The following is a 19862-nucleotide window of genomic DNA, read 5'->3' on the forward strand; positions in this document are numbered from 1 at the left end:
CCTGCCACACACATTATACTCAATGCCCTGGTCCTATTTTCTCAACTGGACTTAGTTAATCTAGAACAAGGAGAAGGTTGAAAATGAACTATAATTACATTTTTATGTCGCAAGAATATTACTTTCTTTATATTGCAGGACATATGCCAAATTTCAAAAAATACATTGTGATGATTTAGTTGACTATGTGGTTGCTTGATAGTTGAATCTAGCAAAAAATGAATGAACAATAAATTTTCACATTCTAAAATATTATCTCACTTAATAGTCCTGATGCAGAAGTATACTTTCTTTGTCATAGTTAAAACGGCATAAGACCCTTCCCACCTTCTGCTGAATGTTCCCAGGCCATATTAACCAGATAAAGAAGTTTTGTTTGTTTGTTTGTTTTGTTGTTGGGTCACACCCGGCAGTGCTCAGGGGTTACTCCTGGCTCTAGGCTCAGAAATTGCTCCTAACAGGCTCAGGGGACCATATGGGATGCAAGGATTTGAACCACTGTCCTTCTGCACGCAAGGCAAACGCCCTACCTCCATGCTATCTCTCCGGCCCCAGATATAGAAGTTTTAATGATTTTCCCAAGACTATAAACAAAATCAATGGATAAATTTCATCATACTTGTCTTATACCTAAGTTAATGATCTATACCTCAAAAATGTAAATACATACCTATATATTGTTTGGTTTTGGAACCATACCCTTTGTGCTCAGGCCTTACTCCTGGCTCTGCACTAAGGAGTCACTTCTGCAGATTCAGGAAGACCATATGAGGTGCTGGGAATTGAACCCAGGTCAGTTACATGCAAGGCAAGCACTTTACCCATTTACTTTTGCTCCAACCGCTACCTCACATACTATTAAACCTCCCTAATGTTTCCTATAATATCTGAGATTCCCCCTCCTTCCCTAAAGGCCATGAAAATATCTTTGAAATAGAAATTCATAGTCTTGGGGTTATTAATGGAGAACTTGTCTTGTTTGTAAAGCCCTGGCATTTATTACTGAGAAGAAAAAGAAGAATAAAGAAGAAGAGAAGGAGAATTAAATACAGAAGTTCACCATACTTAGCCACTGCACTCAATGTTCTTCCATTCCAAATTTATTTCACAGTCCCTCAGAAAAGTTCTTTAACTTTCACTTCTTGGTTACATTTAAAAATAGCTATAAATTTAATTCTAGAACTAATTATTCTTGAAGTTAGAGAGAAGTAACTCACCTTTTCCAGAGTGTTTATGTCCTACATCTTTTGACAAGAGTGATGCTTCTCAACATTTAATATGTCTAGGACTCTTATTAAAAGAATGTTCTGGGGGGTGGAGAGATAGCATGGAGTTAAAGCATTTGCCTTGTATGCAAAAGGACGGTAGTTTGAATCTTGACGTCCCCACATGGTCTCCTGAGCCTGCCAGGAGCGATTTCTGAGTGTAGATCCAGCAGTAACCCCTGCGCGCTGCTGGGTGTGATCCAAAAACCAAAAAAAAAAAAAAAAAAAAGAGAATATTCTGCTTTAGTAGCTTTAGTTGGGGCCTGACACTGAATTTCTAAGAGTTTCCAGTGCTATTTGTTCATGAGCCATACCCTGAGTTTCAAGGAGATAGAAATCAGAAATCAGAGCACAAATTAATGATATGGTATCCTTAAAGTTTTTGAGAAACTATAGAGGCAGGTTGGTATAGATGAAGATAGTTAGACAGAATTATATTAATCTGTTTTGCTATTCTTATAATTTCCATTTCTTGTTGTAGTTGTTTAATTAAATTAGATTATTCTCAGCACACAGAGAATGGAATACAACGTCTGACGCAGAAAAATTATTGAATGATTGTTAGTTATTACTTTGGAGTGTAACAGATACAGAGAGAGAAATAACAGTTTTTGCTAAAATTCCACTATGGGATTTTGAGAATGAGACACTTTGTGGATGATAATGTGACCTCTATTTCTCTCTTTCCCTCTTTCCCCCTCTCCCTTCTCTCTTTCTCTCTATCAGTCACTGTCTTTCTCTCTCTTATTCTCTCCCTCCGCTACTTCATCCACAATTTATTCCCTAGGGCTTGTTGATTAATAATCTCTCTACTTGCTCAACAGCAGTTAAGTATACAGTCAACCACTGTATCTTCTAACAGAGTTCCTTAAATATTACAGAGACAGAAGAGAGGCTCAGTAGAAGTTATGAGAGCTTAATTTATGATTATTCTTTCCAAACCTTTCCCATGCATACCCCAATGTGGCCCACACTGAGGTACTCTGGAAAGAAACAGAAACCATGTATACAGCCATCTTCATACCCTATCATTTTCCTCCATCTCCTTTTCATCCAGTGAAAAGCTTTTCTTTGTGTCACAAAATTGACTTGTGTGGTTTGATCATTAAACTGTAATCTCTTTAAAGACTAAGTGTTTTGTTTTGCTTGACTTTCGGGCCACACCCGGCAATGCTTAGAGATTACTTCTGACTCTGCATTCACTAATAAATAGCATCACTAATAGGAATCACGAATAGCAGTGCTCAGGGTCTATATCGGATGCTGGGGATTGAGCAAGCACCTTACCCATTGAACTTTATCTCCCACCCCAATGACCAATTTTTAAACTTGATTTTCCAGTGCTCACATTAGAGCACAATATGTGGTTGACACATTTTAACAAATAAGTGCTATTCAGTAGAGGCAGTAAGTTGAGTAGGAACATAAAAAATGGGGTTTGAATGGTTTGTGTTCCAGCCATGCTACTGTAGGCCAGTGTGGGTGTGTGTTTGAGAAAGTAACTCATCTTGCTGAGCCTTAGTTTCCCCTACTGTGAACTGAGAATAACACCAACCCATTCCAGAGTTAAGTAAAATATTGCATATAAAAGTGCCCTGATACGTGTCACATGATCTGTTACTAAAAGCTGAATATTCAGTTCTCCCCTGTGCCATTTGATATTACCATACTTTTAAGTTGCACAAACATTTAAAAATAGATGAAATGCAAAGATCTTTTGGACTATCTCCAAGTTAGAAAAATAGCCTTTGTTTGCTGGAGATTTAAATTATGCTTCTATATGTATAGAGACCTAAGAATGCATACGAATCTGACACTGACAAATGTAGAGCATGTGGAAATGCCAACCGCTCCGTAATAAATCTGCTCTGGAGGAGGAGAGCTGCGTTGCCTGGAGATTTTTTTATCCATTTGAAATGTTACCATTTACCCAGGGAAAGCCAGAGAATGGCAGCGGGACAGTTGAATCCAAGTGCTCTGACATTTCATTGCTGACAGACACCATCAATGGATTTAGACAGCCAGAAAAAGTGGCCATGTTACTTCATAAGGCACTGAATTAAAAGAAAATAATAAGCTTATTACAAAGAGAGGATGCAGACTATCAAAAAACTGCATTTCTGATGGTTTTCCTTTGTCATAAACCATTCCAAAATAAAGGGTACTTATGGAAATGTCAGCAACTAGAAACTTAAGTGAAGAAACCATGAGTTCATTCTGCAATAATAGCTTAATATCTACTGATGATGTTTATGTGCAAACATTAGATGAAGCCTTCTACTTGCAGAACCTTATTGACTCTCCACAAATCTCTGAGTTTTACATCCTTCTATACATATGAGAACACTGAGATATAGAGAGGTAAAGTGACTTGCCTGGGTCACTAGACCTGGAAGATGTAGAGTTCTCTGGAAGATGATATAGTCTATTCTGACATCATTTTTCAATGATAGAGATAAAGTTCCAATTAGCAGGGAAAAGATGAAAGACTCCCCTTGACTTGGCAACTGGAACCCTACAAGGTTCAGGGCTTTTATTGTATAACATAATATCTGACAATTAGTAGCTCTGTGATTTTGAGACTTTCGTAGAGGAAGAATGATGTATTTAATAGTAATGATAATAGTAACAACTAACTTTATAATATGTGCCAAGCACTCACTTTTCAAATATTTAATATAGAATATCTCTTAAAGTGCTCAAAAGTATTGTAAAGGATTATTCCCATTTTCCAGAAGCTACTAATGAGGTGCCGGATCTAATGTACAGAAAGTGCTCAAGAAATGATGCTTGTTAGTGGAGTGAAGCCACCTCGCTCATTCTTTGCCAGCTTCTTTCCACCAGGACCACACTTTCAGCACCACTTTTTTTTTGAATGATCACTTTTAAAATAAATAATTTATTTTAGCACCATGATTACAAACATGTTTGTAATTGAGTTTCAGTCATAAAATGCACACACCCCCTTCACCAGTGCAACTTTCACGCCATACTGACACACATCACAAAGAACAAGAATGCCCACTTTTTTCATTGCCATCAAGTTAATTAAGCTCATTGACTGCAGAACTTGCATCCTCTAAAATCTCCCATACTCCATTTTACCACTACTCCCCCTAGTGGTAGCCCAAGAACAACCCTCTCCTCCAAATCCCTAGTATTTTCTCCTGTGAACTACAGTTTAATTCCTTAAAACTTAAACCCTATTTTAAGAAAAATGAAAGACATTTCTCAAAAATTTTCAGAGACAAAAGAGAGGAGGGCTGGACGTTACAGCCAACCTCATGAATCTCACCACAAAAAGTGATGAGTTTAGTTAGAGAAATAACCATATTGCGAAAGAACTATCCTAACAATGAGAGTATATGAGGGAAGTGGAAAGCCTGTCTAGAGTACAGGTAGGGGTGGGGAGGGGAGGAGGGATATTTGGGTCATTGGTGATGGGAATGTTGTACTGGTGATGGGGGGGGGGGGTGTCATCTGATATGACTGAAACTCAACCACAATCACGTTTGTAACCAAGGTGTTTAAATAAAAAATATTAAAAAAAAAAAAGTAAACCCTAGAGGAAAGATTAAACCAATTGATAAATAGAACAATTATTATGATGATCATAAAAGAAGAATGATTACAAAAATTGGTTTGAAGACACGGAAAATACTTAAAGTTTCATGAATTGCTACTAGAAGCTTGTGATGTGTCCAAAAGCAAACTTACTCATAAAATCGTCACAATCAATCTTGAAAAGAACACAATTGTTGTATCTACCTTATAGGCAAGGGAGATGAGAAAGTTTAAACAACTTTCTCATGTTTACTGCGTATAATAATACAGTGGAGTCTATGTGCAATGCAGCACAGACTTCAAGACTTGGGCTATATGGATCTTTGTGTCCAAATAGACCATAAATTAACCAATACACCTTGGTCCCCTAATCTCCTTGAGACACTGGACTGACATCCTCATCTGTAAAAGAGGAGGGCACAATGAATGAGTTCTGAAACCACATATGTGCACTTCAATCCTCTCCATTTATAAAACTGAGACTATTCCTTCTAACTGTACAGAGAGGAAATGAAGGTCTATCTCCCAGAGGCAACAGAAGGCAGAGCCAGGATTGTTCTGTGTAACCCAAACTCAGCCATTGTCCTTGAAAGAACCTCTCTCTCAAATCACAGCCATCTGTGATTCCAGTCATGCTTCTTTATTAAAGTCATTCATTGCCCTCCTTTCCTCTCAAATAAACATGTTAATATGAAGGACCTAAAAGATAGCTCAGTAGGCAGTAGTGCATGCTTTGCATTCAGAAGGCCTGAGTTCATTTACCCCACCCCCACCAAGTAGACCCTGAGCATTCCTGGGAGTGGCCTAAATTCACCCCTTCCAAAAAGGGAGCAGAAAGACATGTTAATGAAAACTCTAATCAAAATTTCTGTATTTTTCTGAATAATCCAGTATTTTATTCATTAATGTCTAACTCTGTAAACAAGTGGGGCTAGTGGTAGAAGAGAAATGGATCACTTTGGTCAAGGGAAGGGAGACATACAACATCTAAACAGGCAATAATAGCCATATCATAAAGTAAAAACGATGGCCTTAGCATCACCTTGCCCAGATAGCATATTATTCAATAGTTTCTGAATAATTTTAACTTAAGTTTTAATATTAACTTATCTTTTAATATTAACATATACAAAAAAGACTTAGCTATCTCAAATTTTAAATTCTGTATTAAGAAAATACCAAAATATAGATAAATTAATATAAGTAGTATGTGAATGTATTAGAATATATGATTTTAAAATGAAAAAATTAATCCTCTAAGATTCTTTTTAGTATATGAAATTTTTCTGTCTTGTCTTTTTTTTTTTTTTCAGTTTGAAAAGTTTCTCTTTTTTGTGGTTTTTGGGCCACACCTGGTGACACTCAAGGTGTTACTCCTGGCTATAGCTTAGAAATCTCTCCTGGCTTGGGAGACTGTATGGGATCCCGGGGAATCGAATGAATGCAGTCCATCCTAGGTTAGTGTGTGCAAGGCAGATGCCCTACCGCTTGTGCCACTACTCCAGCCCCTGGAAAGTTTCTTAATAGAAATAAACATTGGATATCTAGTTAACTTAAAAAACAATTTGGGGCCAGAGCAATAGTACAGTGAGTAGGGTATTTGCCTTGCACGTGGCTGACCTGAGTTTGATCTCTGCATCCCATATGGTCCCCCAACTGACCAGGAGTAATTTCTGAGCACAAAGCCAAAAGTATACCCTGAGTGCTGCCCAGAAAATACTGAATTCCCTGCAGGAGAGAAGCTTCAAGAGGAGTATATGCTGTGTTATGAACATAAAAGATGCAACCAAAAGTTCTTCCCCTTGACAACACCATAGCAACAAACTATCTACATTGAACTCTACAAGCAGGGACAATGTAGAAAACTCTATCAAGCCAATTTTGAAAAGGAAAAAAAAAATAGGCAATGTGGATCCCTATTCTGGTATCAACCACATCTCTACTCAGAATGTATAATTCCTTTATTTTATTTTGTGAGATAACCTGAGATACCCTTGACTCTTGCCCTTCGAATACATCCATTATTCCATGTTCTCTCTTGGATGCATCTCTCTGTGTATCTCTAGCTCTCTGTCACTATTTCTTTCTCACTCCCCTCTCTCCTCCAGCTGCCTCCTTTGCACCCCACTTCTCCTACCAACACAGGTGTTTAACTGTTTAATTCTCTCTGACATAAAAAAATTTTCAGAGCTGGAAAGACAGTGCATGAATAAAAGAATTAAAGAATTATGGCCTTGTTGACCATGGTTTGAATCCCCAGCACTTCCTTGAGTATTGTCAAAGGCCTTTCTGAGCATAGAACAATACCCCTGAGCACTGCCGATATTACCCACCATCCTCATGCAGATATATACTTTTCAGTTTGTTTACCTTTAAATCCTGTCACTGACACAAATGTCTCAAAATAGTATAGTCCATAATTTTTCAATTTTTATTATTCCTTAATCATAAAAGTGATCCTTCAAAAAGCAATCTACATTCATATTCTCATCATACAGACTTTTCTACATTTTGAGGTTGAATTTACTAAAGCTGGTTTTTGTTTGTTTTGATTTGGGGGCCATACCTGGTAGCACTCAGAAATTACTGCTGGCTCTGTGCTCAGAAATTACTCCTGGCAAGCTCATGGTACCATGTAAGATGCCAGGGATCAAACTACAATTGGTTGATTGTAAGCTAAGCAGAATACATGCATGCTATTTTTCTAGCCCCATGAATTTACTAAAGTTTTATGTTGGATATAGAACAGGTTAAAACCAAACCTTTTTTTCAGGTACTTGGAGACATTAGAAATGGTCTCAGGTAAGTTATAGTAACATCATTTAAAACAGCAGGTTACATGAAGAGAGGATTTTAGATTTCCATAATCAAATAGATGTGGTCTAAGCCTTTGCTGAATGAAAAAGTGTCTACAAGTAAAACAAACAGACCTTAGAGGGGCCGGAGAGATAGCATGGAGATAAGGCATTTGCCTTGCATGCAGACGGTTGGTGGTTCCACTCCCGGTATCCCATATGGTCCCCTGAGCCTGCCAGGAGCGATTTCTGAGTGTAGAGCCAGGAGGAACCCCTGAGCGCTGCCGGGTGTGACCCAAAAACTAAAAACCAAAATAAAATAAAATAAAATAAAATAAAAACAGACCTTAGAGCAGGGGTCTCAAACTCGTGGCCCACAGGCCGTTTGCGGCCCTCAGTACAACATTTTGTGGCCCGCAGCCGGCCTTCAAATATAGCAGTATTTGCGATTATTCGCTTACTGAATAATCGCAATAAAAATTACATTAGAAGAAAAAAATCGCATTAAACACTCGCATACCCCGAGCAGTTCCATTCAGGGTATGCAAATGTTTAATGCGATTTTTTGTGATTTTTTTCTTATTAATGCGGTTTTTATTGTGAATATTCGGTAAGCGAATAATTGTGAATACTTTGCGCCTAGCGCAGACGTCATTTCCGCTGCTCCTGCCCGCTGTCCTTTGCATTATCAGAGGCCTAAGGGAGAGAAGGGAGAGAAGTTTATTACAGAATTAGATTTTGTCATACTTCATCATGACTTCATCAAAGCCTGCAGTGAAGAGAAAGATTGATGATGAGCACAGACAATTTCAGGAAAAGTGGGAGATGCAGTATTTCTTTGTTGAGCACAGGGGCATCCCCACATGTCTTATTTGCTCAGAGAAAGTTGCAGTGCACAAGGAATACAACTTGAAACGCCATTATTCAACTAAACATGCTGAGGAATGTGCAAAATATCAAGGAAATTAGAGAGCCAAGTGGGTTGCCAGTCTTAAAGCATGTCTAATGAGGTAACAAGATTTCTTCAAGAAAGCAACCAAAGAGAATGTTGCATCAGTTGAAGCTAGTTACATGGTTAGTGAGATGATTGCTAAGGCAGGGAAACCATTCACAGAAGGAGAGTTCGTTAAAAAATGCATGTTACAGGCTGCAAGTATTATCTGTCTGGAAAAGAAAGGTTAGCAAAATCAGCCTTTCTGCCAACACTGTGGCAGAGCACATTTCTGACATGTCAAGTGACATTTATCATCAAAGGTGTGAGAAAGCCAAATGTTTTGATGCATACTCAGTTGCTCTTGACAAGGGCACAGATATAACAGACACTGCGCAGCTCACAATTTATGTCCATGGTGTTGATTGCAATTTTGAATTGACAGAGGAGCTGCTCACAATAATTCCAATGTATGGCCAGACCACCGCTAATGAGATATTTCGGCATCTGTGTGATGCCATTGAGAATGCAGGTTTGCCATGGAAGAGGTTTGTTGGAATAGTAACCGATGGAGCGCTATCGATGACAGGGAGGAAATATGGACTGGTGGCACTTGTTCAAAAAAAAACTTGAAGAGGAGGGTGTAGAGAAGGCCATTGCTCTTCACTGCATTATCCATCAGCAGGCCCTTTGCAGTAAATGCCTGCCGTGTGACAATGTAATGTCTGTTGTTGTGAAATGCACCAACCAAATCAGTTCCAGGGGCTTAAAGCACAGGTTCCATGCTTTTTTAGAGGAAATGGAGTCAGAATATGGAGACTTGCTCTATTTCACCAAGGTACGTTGGCTCAGCAGGGGAAATGTCCTGAAAAGATCTTTTGAGTTGAGAGAAGAAGTGAAAGCCTTCATGGAGAAGGATGGGAATGCTGTTTCTGAATTGAGTGATCACAAATGGCTCATAGACTTAGCTTTTCTTGTTGACATCACACATAAGCTGAATGTACTAAACAAGATGTTGCAAGGCCCCAGGGCAGCTTATCAATGCTGCCTATGACAACGTGAGAGCATTCTCCACAAAACTTGTGTTATGGAAATCCCAGCTCTCTCAGACAAACCTTTGCCATTTCCCAGCATGCAAGGAACTTGTGGATGTGGGCATACCATCAGTGGTGAGAAATATGTTGATGCTATTTTTAAGCTAGAGAAGGACTTTGATCACAGATTTGCAGACTTCAAAAAGCACAGAGCCACTTTCCAAATTTTTGTGGATCCCTTTTCCTTTGATGTGCAAGATGCCCCTCCTGTGCTTCAAATAGAGCTCATTGACCTGCAATGCAACTCTGATCTCAAAGCCAAGTTCAGGGAGATTAGTGGAAAAGCAGACATGCATGGGCAATTTTTGAGAAAATCCCCCCCCCCAGCTTTCCTGAGCTTTCCCTAATGTTCAAGCACACCATGTGCCCTTTTTGGGAGCACATATTTGTGTGAAAAGTTATTCTCCACATTGAACTTCAGTAAGTCAAAGTACAGGTCTAGACTTAATGATGATCATCTTCAAGCCATACTGAGGGTCTCAACTGCTTCCTTTCTAAAGCCAAATGTGGTTCAGATTTGTGAGAAGAAGCACTGTCAAGTCTCTGGCAGCAAGGAATAGGCAAAAGATGCCATGTTCAGAAGAACTGTCCATGATCTTCACTCAATGTTCTATTTATGTTCAGAAGAAATAATTAAAACTGTTAATAATGACGTTTGAGGACCTTTTTTTTTTGTAAAATCCCTTATGTGGCCCTGCCTCATCCCAACTTTGCCTCCTGTGGTCCCCAGGTAAATTGAGTTTGAGACCCCTGCCTTAGAGAAATAACTACACTAAATTCTACCTTGACAGTGATAAAGAGAGAAATACAATGTCTGTTTTGAAGATAAGAATGGGGAGTGGGAATGGGATGGAGGATGGGGAGACGGGGATGGGGGGAGAAGGGTGAGGAATGGAGGACATTGGTGGCAGGACATTGGTGCACTGGCAAAGGGGGATGTGCATTTTATGGCTGAAGCCCAATTATGAACCTGTTTGTAACCATGGTGCTTAACAACAGAAAATGTTAAAATAAATAAATAAATAAAACTAACCAGACCTGAATTCAAATTCTTCATATGCTAATTGGTAATTGTGATGGGAGGCGATTCCCTTAACCATCTGGGAGTCTCATTTTGCTTCACTGGAGGCTAAATGCATATGAAAATGCTTAGCATAGAGCAGCCAACTTTTAAATTCTTTATTTTAATGCACTATTCAAGATTATCTCATTTTCTTAGTCAGAAAAGGGAGTGGTTCTATATTAAACTTTCCCTTGTTAATCACATTTGGCTAGATGTACCAGAAATTAGTTATCCCATGAATGACGACTAGAATATGCCTGCTGTCTGTTTAGAAGGCTTTCATCCTGTTCCACTTCTAGCATTTCACATGCAGTTTTTCATAAAAATAAAAATTATGAGGAAGAACTGTTTTTTCTTGGCAAATAAAATAGGTATCCAGTACCTTGAGTCACACAGCTGTGCCTCAGACAAAACAAGAGCAGTCCCATGCACTTTCCAGATGCAAATTGTGCTCTCTAGGTATGCAGGTGACTAAGTTGGATCTTTGGAAGGGCCGTCCAAAACCAGTTATGCTAATTAATTACACTTTAGACTTTGAAATTCAAAAGACCTGGCTGGATTTGAATCCTAGCCTCATGCTTAGAAGCTGTAAAATCTTTTATGTCTGTTAGACTCCCTTAGCCTTGATCTTCTCATCTATAGTATGGAGTCAATCATTGAATTAAGTGAACTTCATGGGCTTCTGGGAGGATGAAAAAAGATAGTATAAGAAAAGACTTAATACATCACTTGACTGATGCTCAACGCTTCACATTTTTCCAAGCTACTAAAGATGGAAAACTGGAACTCTACTTCGAAGTGAGTCTTAACTCACATTTCAGTGATGGCTATTGAGGGCCTGATCCACCAACTAGTGCATGCATTATGTAGGTTTCTGAAAATTTTCTTGTACTGTATCTTTTAACCCTTTTTGGCATTTGGGAGAGGCAGAGTCATACAAGCTATCTTGGACAGGTGTCCCATGCCTTACATGTCCAGCTGAAAGTAGCAGTTTTGGATATAACTTAAGGGATGGTGGTAACTTCCCAGAGACATGCAATGTTTTATATTTTACCTACTACTGGTTCATTTATTTAGGTAGCTGTAAGATTCTCTAGAACTTGGTGCTATTATACTGTTTAACTTTGTATTCAGCCATTGTAATATACTAATCTCCAGTTACTAAGGGAGCTCCACTTCTGAGTCCCCTAGGTGCCTGTCTCATTAAACCTCATACACTAATTAGCCATAACTTAACTGAGTTATGGATGCATCATGTGCTCACCAAATCTCTGGCCCAGACTTCATATTACCACCCAAGGAGCCAATTCCAATGGCAAAGAGAATGAATAGGACTAAACCAATGACCAAAAAGGAAACCAAAAGAGAAAGCCACAATATACATTACACCAAAAAGTTAAAAAAAATACTGATTGTAACATCTCTATTCTGCCAGAGACCTTTCCCCATGCTATTCAGTGTCTGATACCCTCTCTTTCCTTTTCCATGAGCCTATTACTAATAATTGCTTTGCTTTGTTTTTGATTTTGGGTCATACACAGCAGTGCTAAAAGGGTTTACTTTTAGCTTTATACTCAGAATAAGTCCAGGTAGGGAAAGGGTTCATATGGAGTACCAGAGATTGGACTTGGCTTGGCCTAGTGCAAGGCAAGTGCCTTCTCACTATCCCTCTGGCCCCTCTGATAGGCCCCTTTCTTTTTGGAACCCAGCAATATGATTCTAGCAATTTCCTTGAATACTCCAGTAGTAGTGGAGGACACAAGAGCTAGCTCATCCCAGCCCTCCTGTAATGCATGTTAACCTCCACATTGGGAAAAAAACTATTCTGAGTTTCTCATCCAAGAATCTACTCAACAGATCAAAGCCCTTCCACAGCAGAAAGTAGAGAAAATAACACTGCTTCAGTGAGGAGTTTTGTGGCAGGCAGAAGTTGGAGGGGGGATTAGTCATGTGTATTAGGAAAAAACACTGACTGGAAACCAAAGCAGACCATTAGCATGATGGCTTTGTAAAACAAGGTCTAACTGAGGAATTTAGATAATCCTTTAGATAGAAAAATTCTAGGTCCAGAGCATGGTTGGATCCCCTGGGAGGAAAGACTCCACCTCTGGGGAAAAAAAAAAAAGAAGACCATGCTAAGAATATCAGAGAAGACCATCAACAATTTCAAGCTCTCCCTCTTAACAACCACCCTAGCAACAAACTTTGGGGAGACAGTTTAGGGGGCTCAGGGAAGAAATGGCATATTTTCACATTCTGAAGAAGTGGCCTGAATCTCTGCGGAGACATAAGTTTCTTTAGTTTTGGCACAGATTCCCCATTGTAGGAATCTTTACTATGAAGTAAAAGATCTAAAACTAACTGCAGCTCTTCTTGAGATAAGTACCTTGTGCTCTTTCCAAACTGGAGAAGCTTGTACTAGTATTTAAGTGCAACTCTTTCTCTCCTCTCATTTCCAAAATAAACGGGAAGTTTTTGCTTAACTATTTTGTCTCCTTCCTGAAATTCTTGTTCAGATGGGGGGGGGGGGAGGAATTCCTGAAAAATCTGGGTTGAATCCTAAAAAAGACAACTCTTCACTCCAACCTTAGTTCCATGACTCCTTGATTTCAATTTAGGTCACATGGATCATTCCCACACCAGGTTAAGCAAGTATGTGTATTGGGGCTGGTGCAAAGTCAGGTCTGTACCATGCAGGTGCTCATAGCAAACTCATCAATCCTCACTTTCCCAATGATTTGAGAGAGAGAAAAGCAGAAGTCTCTTTTCTCTAGGCTACTACCACTCTTCTTTCTACTTTGCTCCCTGTGCTACTTGGAGCTTGCTCAAATGCAAGCTTTTGAATAATAACTAACACTAATCCCATGCTCACTATGCCAGGCAGTGCTGGACAAAGATTTTCCTGAGCCAGGAGAGGCATCTGCTTCAGACAAACTTTTACCACTAAAGACCATCATTAACCTGAATTTATAGGTGAAATTTTGAGGCATAGAGTTAAGCAGTTCATCTAGGGCCACAAATTAAATGTTCAAAAGCTCACACTATTAAGCAACATGCATGAGAGGCAAAGGTTAAATAATTCTTAGTGCCCCTCACCACACACACACTACACATGCGTGTGCACGCACACACACACACACACACACACACACAGAGAGAGAGAGAAATCCCTCTTAGAACTGCTTGCTAAAAGCCAGATTCAATAGATCTAACTTCCTTTCTTCTATTTTGAATTACATATTCCCTTCCCTTTAACTTACTTCATCAATATATTTTACTTTAAAAGTAATGCATAAGGTCAGGGAGATAGTGTAGAAAGGGTAGAACACATACTTAATGCGTTCAAGGCCTTGACTGTAGTTTCTAGTTCCACATGGGTCCCAAATACTGCTTTATATGACCTTGGGTTCTCCATCCCTGAGGACCACACCAACTGAGCTCCCCTAGGAGTGATCCAATATATTTAAAACAAAACAAAACAAAACAAAAACAAAACAAACAAACAAACAAAAAAAAAACAGGGACTAGAGCTATAACACAGAGTATAAGGTGATTGCCTTGCACGTGGCTGATCTGAGTTTGATTCCCAGCATTCCATATGGTTCCCTGAGCCTGCCAGGAGTGATTCTGAGTACAGAGCCAGGAAGTAAACTCTGAGTACCACCAGGTGTGGACCCCTCCAAAATTTTTTAGATGTGGAATTACCTGTTGTGTGCCAGGCATCAGTTACAACAGTAGAAAAAGCAGGAAAGAGAAGATCTGGTTCTCTTTACTTAATGTTATTGTAAATGAGGAAGCAATATCATTCAACAAACCCTAATACAACATTGAAAATGCCACAATAGAGATATTAGACATTGGAGTGATCTGCTGGTGAGGAAGTGGTTTTTCCTCTAGAAGAAAATACTGCATGGAAGAAGTGATATAAGGCTGAACTTTGAAAGAAATAGAGATGGGAAATAAAAGCACTTGAAGCTCACAATCCCTGCACTTGTCCTCAGTTCTGCCCTGACAAATAGCAGAGATGGAAGGATTAATTTCCCAGGAGAAGAAACTTCACTGGTACTCAACAGTCTGCTTTGCTGCTAAGAGATATGAGGAGTCATAGAGGAACCAGGATCTTTCTTCTCTTGGAATAGATCTCTGAAGACCCCATAGAGAATGGACAAGAAGGTGTGAATACCATAGTAGACAGCTGTTGGGAGTACTCAGAATGTTGTTAGATATGCGGAAGTGATAGTACAGTGGGTGATACACTTGCCTTGCACAGGCCAACTCCTGACACTACATATTATCCCTTGACCACACAAGGAATGATCCCTGAGCACAGAGTCAGGAGTAAGCCCTGAGCACCACTGGGTATGGCAAAAAAAATAGAGATCTTTATAGGAGAAAGTCAATGGTCTGAAGTTGAGAGAGTAAAGGAAGTGTTTGAGGATATCTTAAAAGTTTTAACATACATTTCTTTTTGTTGTTGTTTTGGGCGTAGGCTTGTTGTTTTTATATTGTTGAAATAATTTTTTCCTTAGTTAATTCTCTTGCTTAAGATTCTTTGATTTACCAGATTGAGGAATCCACTAAAGCTTACCTAGTTGTGGTCTGGGCAGACATCTTCAAGTCCAATCACAGATAGGAAGTCAGCAGAACCTATTGACTATTCCTTTCTTTTTATTTTTTTTCCTTTTTTGTTTTTGTTTTTGGGCCACACCTGGAAATGTTCAGGCACTACTCTTGGTCTTCACTAAGAAATTATTCCTGGTAGTGATCAGAGGACCGCATGGAATACAATGGATCAAACCTGAATTAGCTGATTGCAAGGCGTGTCCTACTTGCTTATACTATCTCTCCATCACCCACTTAGGTTATTTCTGAGTAGGCTTTCTCTGACCTCTTTCCCAGGTCAGAAGAGATCAGGAGTTCTGGTTCTCAATTATATGCAAATATTTTAGAGAATAAGGCTTGACTCCATGTGGATAAATTCAGTCAGTTTCCAGGATACTTTGCTGCATCATGTCCCTCATCCATCTAGCTACCTACCACACAGGTAAAAAATATTAGATAAAGGAGTAAACAAATGAATGAAATGGTTATATCCTTAATAACTGTTTAGAAAAATGAATAAGCAAATGAATAAAATGAATGTGAAAGAAGAAGGTGTGCTAATGTTTTGTCAAATAAATATTAATTTTTTTCAACTGTGTGTTTTCAAATTAGTTTCTTTACATTGGGAAAACAGTTAGCTAAGCCAGTTCTTCATTCAGTATTTCCAGAGAATGGCCTAGATTTTGAAACTATAGGCTTGAGAACCAGACTCTGCTACTTGTTAATGAGAATGCAAACTCTTGAAATTCAAATTAGTAAAGTTTAAAATTGATACATTCAGACTAGTAAAGCGACCATTCTTAGAGCTAAATCTTCTCTCTCCCTCTAGTTCTTTTGAGAACAATCCATTAGGTTTACCATCAAAGCTGACCTACTGGAAACAGCACCACTCATAAATCCAATAAAGGGGTAATTTATATTTACTGGGACCTACAGTATAATCTAACTTTGCTAAGAGTTTATGCTTTGCCTTGTTTTATCTTGAACCTAGAAAATTGGTTTATGCTCCCCCACTTATAAATATAGATGCCTAGATTCAAGGAGCTAGGTCTTCAGTCATACAAATAACAAGTAATGGAACTAGAATTCAAGATCCCCTAAGATGTTTCTGCACATTCTACTCTCAGAAATTCTTGCCATTATACCACACTGTCCAGATGCTTATGTTGGACTACAGGCCTTTTCTGAATTGACACCAGCCCACGCATCCAGGCTCATTTTCCTCAGCCTATGCATCACTTTTCCTGAGCTTCTGTTAAAACCAGTTATAAAGTATATCAGAATTGACCATATTCTTCTAGAATAGACCTCTTCAGTATCCTTGTTCTCCCTTATCTTTACACTTTCCTCCTCCTTCCACCTAAAAACTCCTATTCATTCTTCATAGCCCCCTCAAATATTTTCTCCCTATAACTCTCTTTAACCAAGAAATATTTACTTTTGATTTTTGGGGGGCCATAAGGGACTTAATCCTAGTGGGGCTCAGGAGACCAGTTAGGCTTCTGGGAGTTGAACCTGTTTTGGCTGAATGAAGGTAAGTACCCTACCTGCTATACTATTCCTCAGATCCACTTAATCAGGAATTTGAAAAGACATTATTGTAATAATACCCAGAGACAATAGAGTTGAGGGCTAGAAGGATTGCCTCAAAATATGAAGCTCGGGGCCGAAGAGATAGCATGGAGGTAAGGCATTTGCCTTGCATGCAGTAGGCCGGTGGTTCAAATCCCGGTATCCCATATGGTCCCCCGAGCCTGCCAGGAGCGATTTCTGAGTGTACTGCCAGGAGTAACCCTTTAGCACTGCCGGGTGTGACCCAAACCCCTCCCCCCCAAAAAAGAGTGATGAGTGCAGTTAGAGAAATAACTACACTAACAACTATCATGACAATGGTAGTGAGTAAGAGAAGTAGAATGCCTGTCTGGAATACAGGCAGAGGGTGGAGGAGGAGGGAGATGGGGGGCATTGGTAGTGGGAATGTTGCACTGATGAAGGGAGTGCTCTTTTTATGATTGAAACCCAACTACAAACATGTTTGTAATTATGGTGCTTAAATAAAGATATTTTAAAAATAAAAAAAATTATCATTTACAAAAGGAATTTGATGGCATTTTGCACAGGCCCTCTTCCTCCCATTGCCTCTTGATCCTACTTCTATCATTCCACGCAGCATTCCAGTCACTTCTTGTCTGACATTCCTTTGGCCATGCCATAATTAAGAATCTATTGCAGGAAGAAGATTCTACATGCTGCCAGACCATCAGCTAAGTAGATATTATCCCTGTATGAAAGCAACTCACACAGCATTCCCTACAATGAATTAGGCAACTGTTTAAAAATGTAATCATTCCCAGGTGGGATTAACCATCAGGTTAGCTTTGGTTCTATTCATTGTATAGTATATATGTGTTAACTTTTCTGGATTTGTACAAAGCACTGAATTCATCTTTTTCCTTCATTATGACTAAGTGAAATCTATGAAATTTTTTTTGAAATCTATAAAATTTATGATATATGGAATCTTGACATTAAATTAGCCTCACATTTTCCTTGCTCCTCCCACTCCTATGCTATGAATAGGAGCTTATGTAGGGAGCAGGACAAATGAATCAAAGTGACACCAACATATCAGGAAGGCTGAAGCTCAGGATTATGGAATAGCTGACTGATGGGTTGTGATAAACACACAGCCACTGCATAATTTATTTTCTGATCTTACTCTTTTGTCTAGAATGTTGTGTTGTATGCATATATGATTGAACAAGTTTGGAAAATAATACAGTGATTACTAATATAATAACAAATAACCATGGTTAATCCCTTACTATGTTCCCACAATTTGTATTTGCCTTTCCGTACTATATTCACTGTATACTCTCAAATGTAATGGCTTTGTGGTTTCAAAACAGGTTCTAGAGTGAGATGTGGATTTAATTTCTGACTTTATTTCCTAGCGGTGTAACCCTGAGTAAGTCACTCAAGCTCTCTAAGCTACATAGGTCTTGCACATAAAATTAGGATAAAAAACTTGTACTTCCTTGAATTGTGAGAATCACATTTGCTAGTACAGATGACTAGTATCTACTTATCCTCCTTCAGCTCTATTGTATGGGATGAAGAATCATGGCTCAGGGAGACCAAACAGTATGCTCATAATTGCATAGATAATAAGTGATAAGGTTAGAATAGAAACCCAGTTCTGTGTCTTTCTAATAGAAATATAAGCATACAATTATTAAGGGATACAGTCACCCAAATTCAAGTTGTGGTCCTGCTGCTCACTGAACTGTTCCTCAGGCAAGCTATATACCCTGCTCTCATTTTTTAGTCTCCTCTTTGGTAAAAAAAAAAAAAGGGGGGGGGTAGTATACATTTGTTAGAGAAGCTAAACATGTTGGTATCTGTATAGCTTTGTGTCTAAAGTATAATAAATAATATATAAATCTTTGCTATTTATAATTACTTTCTTAATTTTCCAAGTGCCGGAACTCCTGTCTAGTAGTCAAGGTAAGCAATAATGCCCTTCTTTCTAAGACAGTCCTCAGGACCCTAAATCTCCTCTTGGATTACATTCCCAGTTGATTCAACTCGTACACTTGACACTGCTGTAAAAACTGTACCCTGCATTAACTATGTTCTGACAAATTCATGCCCTAGATAAAGTTTTCAAGATTGGCACTACCAGATCTTTAGTTTGAATAATTCATTGTTTCGAGGGAGTGCTGATGTGCCATTCAGTGTAAGATGTTTAGCAAAATCCCTGGATTTTACCTTAAGATCTGAGTAGCATTACCTCCAGTGTAACAACAGAAAATGTGTCCTGCCATTGACAAATATACCTGGAGGTCAAAACCATCTCAACTGTGAGTCACTGGTCTATATAGTATGAAAACGACAATATCCTCTGGAAACTCAAAGTGCAGCACTAACCATGCTTTAAGGTAGCTGAATATTACTTTAGTCTCTTTCATATATGTTTAAGCAGCTTATTCTCTCATTGAAGTTTTGATTGTTAAACTTTCTCAGTCTTTGTTTTTACTAAAGTAGTGCTCCCTTAGTTTTTGTTTGTTTATTTTGCTTTGTTTTTGTTTTTTTGGGGGGCCACACCCGGTGACACTCAAGGGTTACTCCTGGCTATCAGCTCAGAAATCGCTCCAGGCCTGGTGAGACCATATGGGACGCTGGGGGATAGTATCGAGGTCCGTCCTAGGCTAGTGCCAGCAAGGCAGACGCCTTCCTGCTCTGCGCCACTGCTTTGGCCCCTCCCTTAGGAAGTTTTCACCTCAAGTACATCTATATACTCCAGAAATTTATTACTGACAGCTCAGTGTTTCAGCCTATAAACAATTACGAGGATTTCTTATATAAAACCACCTCCCTCTATCCAGAAGTGCCACCATCTTGTGTTCTCCAATCTAACAGGCCTACAAAGCCTGAATCAAGTTTTACAGCCTCAGAAAGCTCCTCTATTCCTTCATTAAGACTTCTCTCTAGCTCTATTTCCTGTGTGTTGCATATGTAGTTTAGAGCTGTTTCTCCCAAAAGATT

General features: G+C 39.0%; 1 protein-coding gene across 3 annotated transcripts in view; it reads right to left on the reverse strand.

Moving 5' to 3' along the window:
• LOC126018963 (40S ribosomal protein S4, X isoform-like) overlaps positions 1-19862 on the reverse strand; it is a 965922-nt gene that overhangs the window by 372999 nt on the left and 573061 nt on the right. The gene's annotated exons all lie outside the window — the stretch shown is intronic.

The sequence above is a fragment of the Suncus etruscus genome, chromosome 9 (genome assembly GCF_024139225.1).
Source record: "Suncus etruscus isolate mSunEtr1 chromosome 9, mSunEtr1.pri.cur, whole genome shotgun sequence".
In the NCBI taxonomy this organism is placed as follows: Eukaryota; Metazoa; Chordata; class Mammalia; order Eulipotyphla; family Soricidae; genus Suncus; species Suncus etruscus.